This window comes from Urocitellus parryii, chromosome 8 (genome assembly GCF_045843805.1).
Source record: "Urocitellus parryii isolate mUroPar1 chromosome 8, mUroPar1.hap1, whole genome shotgun sequence".
Classification (NCBI taxonomy): Eukaryota; Metazoa; Chordata; class Mammalia; order Rodentia; family Sciuridae; genus Urocitellus; species Urocitellus parryii.
Window position 1 is genome coordinate 61187676 of NC_135538.1, and position 9482 is coordinate 61197157.

At 39.5% G+C, this 9482-nt stretch overlaps 1 non-coding gene across 1 annotated transcript; it reads left to right on the forward strand.

Annotated features, from left to right (window-relative positions):
* Window positions 1-258: 258 nt before the first annotated feature.
* On the forward strand, window positions 259-365 carry LOC113192393 (U6 spliceosomal RNA). The gene has a single exon (XR_003302004.1). It is a non-coding gene; the product is annotated as a U6 spliceosomal RNA (small nuclear RNA).
* Window positions 366-9482: the final 9117 nt, after the last annotated feature.

Below are 9482 nucleotides of genomic sequence, written 5' to 3' on the forward strand. Positions count from 1 at the left end.
TACCCAAAGGACTTAAAATCAGCACACTACAGTGACACAACCACATCAATGTTTATAGCAGCTCAATTCACAATAGCCAAACTATTAAATAAACCTAGATGCCCTTCAACAGACAAATGGATAAAGAGAATGTGGTATATATCTACAATGGAATATTACTCAGCATTAAAGAATGAAATTATGGCATTTACAAGTAATTTGATGAAACTGGAGAGAATCATGCTAAGCAAAATAAGCCAATTCAAAAAATAAAAATAAGTGCTCGCTTCGGCAGCACATATACTAAAATTGGAACGATACAGAGAAGATTAGCATGGCCCCTGCGCAAGGATGACACGCAAATTCGTGAAGCGTTCCATATTTTTTTATATAAGGGGAGTAAACAAGGACAGGGTAGGGACGAAGAGCTTGAGAAGAAGATTTACATTAAACAGGGATGAGAGGTGGGAGGGAAAGGGAGTGAGAAGGGAAATCGCATGGAAATGGAAGGCGATCCTCAGGGTTATACAAAAATGACATATAAGAGGAAAGGAGGGGTAAGACAAGATAATACAAATGGAAGAAATGATTTACAGTAGAAGGGGTAGAGAGAGAAAAGGGGAGGGGAGGGGAGGGGAGGGGGGATAGTAGAGAATAGGACTGACAGCAGAATACATCAGACACGAGAAAGGCAATATGTCAATCAATGGAAGGGTAACTGATGTGATACAGCAATCTGTATACGGGGTAAAAGTGGGAGTTCATAACCCACTTGAATCAAACTGTGAAATATGATGTATTAAGAACTATGTAATATTTTGAACGACCAACAATAAAAAAAATAAAATAAATAAAATAAAAATAAAAATATATTACCTTGTATTTAAAAAAAATAAAATAAAATAAAATGTAAAATAAATAAATAAATAACATGCAAAAAATAAAAAATAAAAATAAAAATAAAAGCCAAATATTTTCTCTGATATGCAGATGCTAATTCACAATGGTAGGGGATAGGGAAAAATAGAGGTACTTTGGATTAGGCAGAGGGGAGTGAAAGGAGGGGAGGGGGTTTGGGGTAGGAAGAAAAGTAGAATGAATCAAACATTATTACCCTATGTGCATATATGATTACATGACCAGTATAATTCCACACTATGTACAACCAAAAGAATGACAAGTAATACTCCATTTATGTGTGATGTGTCAAAATGGATTCTACTGTCATGTATAACTAATTGGAGAAAATTTTAAAAAACAAAAACAAATTATACTATATTCAACTGAGGTCACAGCAGCCAAATTGAGGTTGAATCCTAATGAAGAAAAGAAAACCAAGGGACTGAACAGACATAAAGAGATAGGTCCCTGGTGTTCTCTCACTCAGACATACAGGATCCCAGACGTAGTACTATTTACAGAGACTTTCGAGTCCCTATTTGATCTAGAAATTTGGATTTAATATAATAATCAATCAAAAGTTAATAAAAACAAATAAGATATTTATATAGTAAGGTATTTTGGAGATATAAAAAACATATTAACCTATACTTTTTGACTTTCATTAATTCAACAACTACTTATTTAACATCAACTATGGTTCTGGGGACTGTTATAAACAATGGAATACAGCATGGCTATGACAACTGTGTCACTGACCACTTGAAGCCTACTTTCAGTAGGGAGACACTAAAAAGGGAAACAAGATGATTTCAGATACCAGTAAGTGCTATGAACAAAACTAAGCAAGTTAACATAATAGAGGTTAACATTTTGTTTTGGGCACAATGAGACGAACGGTTAGGGAAGACACCTTAGAGGAAGCAGCATTTGAGTTGAGACCTGAATGATAGTGTCAACCCTGAAGATCTGAGGGAAGATATTCCAGGCAAAGCGAACCAAAAGTGCAAATTTGAGGTTGGAGTGAACTTGGTGGATTTAAAGGACAGGAAGAATTCTAGGGGGAGGAGAGACACTGTGAGAGAGAGGACAAGTGGTAGCCAATTGGGTCAGAGAAGTGACTGTCTCACCCTATGGGGTCATATCCAATTTAGTTAGGAATCTGTACTTTACATCCTTAATGGAAAAATTTGAACAAGGGTATGGCATGGTCTAATTTGTGTCTTGAAAACATCAGTCTGTCTACAGTGTGAAGAAAGCAGTCACGGGAATCTTTGTATTAACTCAAAAATGAGGGGATTTACTGGTCCATGTTGCTGAAGAGTTCAGGATTAAAAAGTTTTCAGGCTTAAGGTTGATTCACTTCATCTCTCTGAGTTCTGACAGTTTTGCCTCCTACTGTGATGGTTTCACTGTGGGGCTGGCTGTGCAAAATGGCCCACCAGACTATCCTACCTCATGCTCTCTCCTTCACATCCAGGAAAGAATAGACCAGCTTCCTTTGACAATTTACAAAGGCGCCAAGTTTTGCGTTACCTAGAACCAATTGTTTGGCCAGATAAATGTCAGGAGCTGATTGGGTTGGCCCTATGTTGTCTGAACTGATGACTGTTCCCACAGGTCATTCTACACAAACCACACATCTGCCACAATGCAAAGAGGTAACTGGTGGTTGACAAGATAATCACCATGCTTGCTACGGGGAGGAAGAGAGAAAAGGGCAGAATTCAATAGAATACTTTAGACACAGTTATTCACTTGAGAATTAAAAGTGGCTTGACTTGGGATGGTGGCAGGAAGGTAGAAGGTGGATAGACAGTACATTTTTGAAGACAGAGACAAGAGGACTTATAGCTAGATTGGGACTGAGAGAGTTGGCATTTAATTTAAGTATGAAAAACAAGTTAAAAAACACTGCATCTCTTCCACTTCTACTTCAGGTCCTCCTTCAGGCCAAATACAGACTAGGACAAAAGTATGAATGTTAAATTCAGGTCCCAGCCAACCGCTACCAGAGAGGAGGCTTCTGGGCTTTTCAATTCAAACTCCTTCTAAGCACCAATGACAAGTCATATATAAACATATGTAATGACTGGACTTTTGGGCACTTTTAAACCAGGGAGAACCAAAATTTGAATTGCATGCAGAACTTGTTCATGCAGCCTCAATCTAACTGTGTTAGACAACGATCAGATCATTTTCCTCTTGGCCTGGGTCTCCCTCTGAGGCATAGACTCTTCCCATTTTCTTTCCCAGATCCTTCTCCATGTGTTACCATCACAAGATTGGAGCCTGAGGAAATTAAGTATGTTCCACATTCTCTGTGCTGGGGTTTACCTATATTGCCTCATTAACCTGAATAGCATCTCTATAAGGTAAGTTTTCTTTCCATTCCAAGAATGAAGAAATTCAGACTGTGTGGGCTGAAGATTTGCAATAAAGGAAATTACAATTTTGGAAAGCCCACCATGTGCTGCTTCGCACATTCCATATTGCACAACTGACTGAGCAATTGTTACAGGAATAAGATAAACAAGACTTTGGATTAGTATTGTGTACAAGGTCCCACACCAAAGTAAGAGCAGAGAGTCAGGATTCCTGTTTTGTTTGGTTTCTGTACTCACTTGGTAAGGCCCACCACAGACCCAGATGGGGAAAGGCTGAGCTCTGTTTTGGTGGATGTCGAGAATATGAGAAATCTCCTCTAGGAAACCAACAGAGAAGCCATCTGTCTCCTGACTTTACAGTATCCCAGACTTTTCTTGGGATAATTTCTTCCATCTTTTATCACCGCTCACCCTAACTTTCCATGGTAGTGCCTACTTGACTATGGACACTCACAAAGACCACACTCTAGCCATGTGTGTGGGTCATATACATATGTGTGGGCAGGAGGGCGCTTCATAGCAGTAGCAATACGTTTTGCAGCATTTTCATACATGTCAGTCATTTGATCTTTGAACAAGCCTGAGAGGTAAACATAGTGGATATTTTTATTCTCTCTTCACTTATGAGGGATCTAAATCTCAGAGAGGTAAAGGGACTGATCCAATATTGTTTGATGCCAGAAGGAATACATTTGATCTAAATGTATGCAAATATATGCTACAGAATGGGACTTCTATGCAAACAAAGATATTGAGTAATTTTAATCTTTTTCCTCCTCTAAAAACAGCATAATGGGTTAGGTAGTTACTTTATGAGCTACGTTTTAGAAAAGAAAGAGCACATAAGCAGCATTATAATTATCATAAAAACTATCTAAAGATCCCCAGATTTCCCATTTGCAGACATCGGAGGAGGCAGTGCTTTGATGTAGATGGCTCTGAATGCTAATGCAGTTATTGTTTTCCACTCCTGTGAACATCCTGAGATCCACAACCCCAGTGTGGAGGTGCTGGGGAGACTGTGTGAGACACACTCCTGCTGTCTTTCAAGGGCAGCCTTAAGGTCACATTATTTTCTACCCAGCTGGCATGGCTTCTCTTCTCACTCTGCAGGGCCCCATGCTGTCATCTGTCAAGAGCTTCCTTCAAATTTCAATGCAGATGAAATTCACCCAGACCATGTGTGACAGCAATATGAAAATAGCAATATGCATAGAACACATTTGAGTTCATTTGTGCAAAAGGCATTTATTGAGCACCTACCATTTTCTGTGCAAGATGCTGAAAGATGATTGATTTAAAGGCATGTATAATAAAACACCTAAAATAAAATTTAATATACTCAACAGTTTGTATAGGTAGGCAGAGAGTAAAATATTGAAAAGCAAAAAAAAAAATCAGGATATTTCTATTATTTGTACTACCAAAAAAATCTTCCAAAGTAGGAACTATTCCTACAATATTTTCTTCATCTTTTCTTAGCATTTTGTATAATAAAACCAGATAAATGCTATTCACTGATTCAATACAATAAATCAGTCTGTTTGAGTGAAAAGAGAATAGATTTGGATTGATGCCTGTGTCCGCTTTATTTACTGCCAAAAAAAAAAAAACCCACACAGTTAATTTCCTATCAAGAATGAGAAATAAGATGTTATTGTGTAAGAAAATTGAATAAAATTAAAAACACCTCTTTTCAACTTATTTGGCTATTTATTAATACAAATAATAATTAGTGTGCCATTTTATTCCAAATGTGTCACAATAATGTTTGTTGAAAAACTAACTAAAATCATCCTTTAAAAGTGTAAGATATTTCTTTTCAAATGTAGTTATTGTGGTTTAGAAATTACTAGATGGAAATTTTACCTAATGTTTTTGAAAAGTAGAAATGATTAATAAATGATTATTTCTTCATTGAAATAACTGAGTTGTTTTTTTTTTCCTTTTTGCCATATGGAATGTATCCCCTCTGTCTTGTATGTTGGATGAAATTCATACTCTTTTTCTATGATTGACATTTTCATCAAAAATCCTAGGTCCATAAAACATCCTAGTCTAATAAAAGGGACTCTGACCACATGTTCTTAATTCACTTTATAAAATTTTAAAAACTAAAGAGTAGACAAATCCAGAATGTACAGAATTATGCTGCAAGTCTCTTTCAAAAAGCCAATGATGTAAAAAGTGATTGAAAAAAGCAATGGGCTGTTCTAGATTAAATGGTTTTTTTAAAAAAGACAAAGATGATGCAATGTATGAGATTCAGGATTTCAAAAATGGCTGTAAAATAACACATTTGGAGAATAACTGGGAAAGTTTAAGTTCGTTTTTGCCAATATGGAAGTATTAATTGTATTACATATTTTATGAATTTATTCATTTTCTAAAATAAAAGAAACATAGATATTAATTTCATTCTTTCAACTTTTTTTGCAGATTCAAAATTCATTAAAAGAAAAAAATTGAAGAGATAGTAACTCAAAGAGAAAGGAGTAACTGAGAGTTAAGGCACTGAGCTCTGCATCCAGGTCCCCACCAGGAAACACCTGGACATGGCTGACCTGAGTGTCAAATGTCCTTATACTGCAAACAGAGAAAGTATTATATTAAGCTTTGCTACTGCTTACATTTTATCAGTGACAGTACCACTGACTATATCACAGACAGGGTGTGCATGTATTCATTTGTCCCTGTAACAAATACATGCTGAATACCTCCATGCTAGAAGCTGGAGATGCTCAAGGAGACCAATGTGTTGAGTGACAATAGAATCTATCCACATGATGGCATGTTTGAGAGTGAAAGAGAATGTGTGATAATACTTTAAATTATGTAATTTAAAAAAATATTTCTTGAGCAAAAATTTGTCTTTACTAAACTGGTATTTCTGTTTTAAGTATTTCTATTCAAAACTTGGGCAGAAACACATCAGTATTTCTATTCAAAAGACCACTGGGCAGTGTGAAGGTCCAACTAGAGGACAAATGCCTATATGCCGTGGACATAATCAATTAGGTATTATTTCTCTCAGGAAATATGGGGAAATTATAAAGTTGGGTAGATCTAAGGATGAGGTTCCTCCAAGTAGTTTCTATATTAGTTGAGGTAAATGCTTTTGCTTCTATGACAAAAAGAAATACAATGGCTTACTTTTTAAAAAAAAGTTTCATATAGTAGTTGCAAGATGAAAAGTCCAGGTTAACCAAAAGGCTTGTATCTTTGAGCTTATTCTGGAGAACCCTGACTAATATATATACACCTTTCTTGGAACTGTACCATCCAAGTTATTGGAGGTCTTCACCCACTGCCCTTGATGGGTCATAGTCTGTGCTCTTGTCAGAGCCTCCTTCACATCTGGAAGATGACAGACCCTAGAGAAAGGCTTCAATCCTCCTAAGTTCTCACATCACATATTTCTGTCCTAGAAAACAAGAATCACAACTCACTTTTCAGCAGACTCGTTGGTAGGGATGGGAAGCCTTTTGAATCTACTCCTGTCTCAATGCTGTGTCCCCTCAAAAATTCATATATTGAAACCTAATCACCAATGTATTGGTATTGAGAGGTGGTGGCTTTGGGAAGTGAGGAAATCATGAGGGAAGAGCCCTTGTGAAGAAGATTAAATTCCTTATAAAAGAGGACTCACAGAGACCCCTCACTCCTTCCACCATGTAAGGATACATTGAGAAGATATTGTTAATTAACCAGAGAGCAAACCCTCGCTGGACACTGAGTCTGCTATCACTTTTATCTTGGATTCCTAAGCCTCCAGAACTACAAAAAATAAATTTTTGCTGTTTTTGGGAAAAAAAAGAGAGCCAGACATGGTGGCACACGGCTGTAATCCCAGCATCTTGGGATGCTGAAGCAGGAGGATCATAAATCCAAAGCCAGTCTCAGCAACTTAGTGAGACATCTCAAAATAAAGATAAAAAGGCTAGTGATGTGGCTCAGTGGTTCAGTGTCCCTGGATTCAATCTCCAGTACCAGGAGAGAGAGAGAGAGAGAGAGAGAGAGAGAGAGAGAGAGAGAGAGAGAGAGATGCCCTCACCAACAAGAAGGGGCATCATCCAGTCCACTGAGAACTTGAATGGAAAAATCGGGAAAAGGTGAATCCATTCCTCCTGTGTAATCTGGGACAACCATCTCCTCCAAACTCTCAGACATCAGAGCTCCTAAATCTTGGACCTTTAGGATTGGACTGGAATGAAACCACTGGCTTTCATGATTTTTCAGCTTGGGAGAGATGACAAAGATTAGTGCCACCATCAAAGACTTGGAAGATGAAGAGCCATGTGACCAAGCAGATTCGATTGTCTTGATGTGTCAGCAGCAGATAGGGATTCTGTTCAAATCCTTTTTGTAAGCCCCTTGAAGAAAATCCTAGAACTTTGGATTTTATATCAAAGTCCTGCCATCATCCCCCAGATAGTTACTCTCCTTTGGGGAGATAGCTTTGGACTACTACTCTGCTTTAGCAAAGAGTGAACATTTGGCCATGGGTCACTAAATTGCCATGTCACCTGAGCTGCCGGTCATAAACGGGGTGTTAGCTGACACACTGAGTAATAAAGTTGGGCATGCAGAGCAAGATTCCATCACATGGAAGTGGTATATTTGTGATCAGGCCACAGAGACCCTGAAGGCACAAATAAGTTATACGAAGAAGTGACTGAAATGCCCATAGTCCTCAGTCAGCTGCACTGCCTTCTTCCTACCAGCCAGCATTTATGGACTCCAGGGAAGCCCCAAAGATCAGTTGAAAGAAGAATAAAAATCTAGGGTCTGAATTACAGATGGTTCTGTATTATATGTAGGTACCACATGAAAGTGGACAGCTGTAGCACCACAGGCCTTTTCAAGGACATCCCTGATGAACAGTAGTGAAGGACAATCCTCCCAGCAGGCAGAACTTCAGACAGTGAATCTGTGTGTTTTGCCTGAAAGAAGAAACGGCCAGACTCACAATTATATACCCACTCATGGGTTGTAGCCAGTGGTTTTACAGGATAGCTGGGGACTTTGAAGAAATGTTTTTTTAAAGGTTTATTTATTTCTGCTATCAATGAACAGAATTATGACAGTGTAATTTAACAATCCTAATTGGCTTCATTTTAAATTTTAAAATCAAGTAACACTTCATTCCATAAAACAGAATCAGTTTTCCTATGAGCCAAGCACTCATCAAAAATAATTTGATGACTAACATCAGATTATTTATTTTGCTTACACAAAATAAGGACAAGGAAACTTCATTATTTCGCCAGTTGAGAATGGCTGTTCTCCTTCCAGTCCAGATTTCTCTTGGAGGACCAGATATGTCAGCTTGGTTTGATTGACTCCATGTTTTGTTTTGTTTTTCCCCCTGGAATATTGTCTCTGTTGAAAACTGGCTTCACAAAGAAGGTGGCAGCAGGAAAATTTCAGAATCCAAAGCTTAAAAATAAGTCTTGGGCAGTGTGGGGTTATTTTCTGTCTCTGGGGGGGATCATCCGGTGTCCGAGGCCTGGGGACAGAGGCAAAGTCCCCAGCCACCCATCTAGGAGATGTCACTCTCAGAAGCATCTGGTGTCCTGACCTGTGCTCACCCAGGATGATGGTGGGTAAGGAGCAGCAAGTCACAGGGGCCCCCTGACCCTCTGGGAGACAGAGCTCTCCCTAGGCAGACCCCGGGGCTGAGGGTCAGCGGCCAGGGGAGAATCAATGGCTGTCCCCACCTATGGTCCCTGAGGTCCTGGAGCAGGGATGCAGGAGGCAGCCAGTGTCACAAGATGTCCCCGTTCCTAGCCAGTCTGGGCGCCTGGCTAAGCGAAGAGAAAGATGGTGTCCCTCCTCAGGGCCTGGCCCCTGCGCCTGGTCTCACTTCCTCCCCGGCACTGCCTGGAAGGGGAGGAAGTGACACTCAGGGGAAGGCCGGGAAGTGAGGCCACCGCCACCGTCAGTTTCAAGTTCAGGGTGTGACAGCTCAGTCTGCCTCCCAACAGACCCCATACTCAGCTCCCCTTCATGGGCCATGTCCCTTCTGAGAGTCACACCCTGCCTTTTATAGACACAAGGACCCAGAAGTTCCAGGGACACGTCCATGTTTAGGCCCCCGGATCTGGAAGTTCCTCAGGCGCACGTCCATGTTTAAGCCCCCAGGTCCGGAAGTTTCTCAGGCATCCATGTTTAGGCTCTATGATCCAAAAGTGCCTCAGGCATCCATGTTTAGGC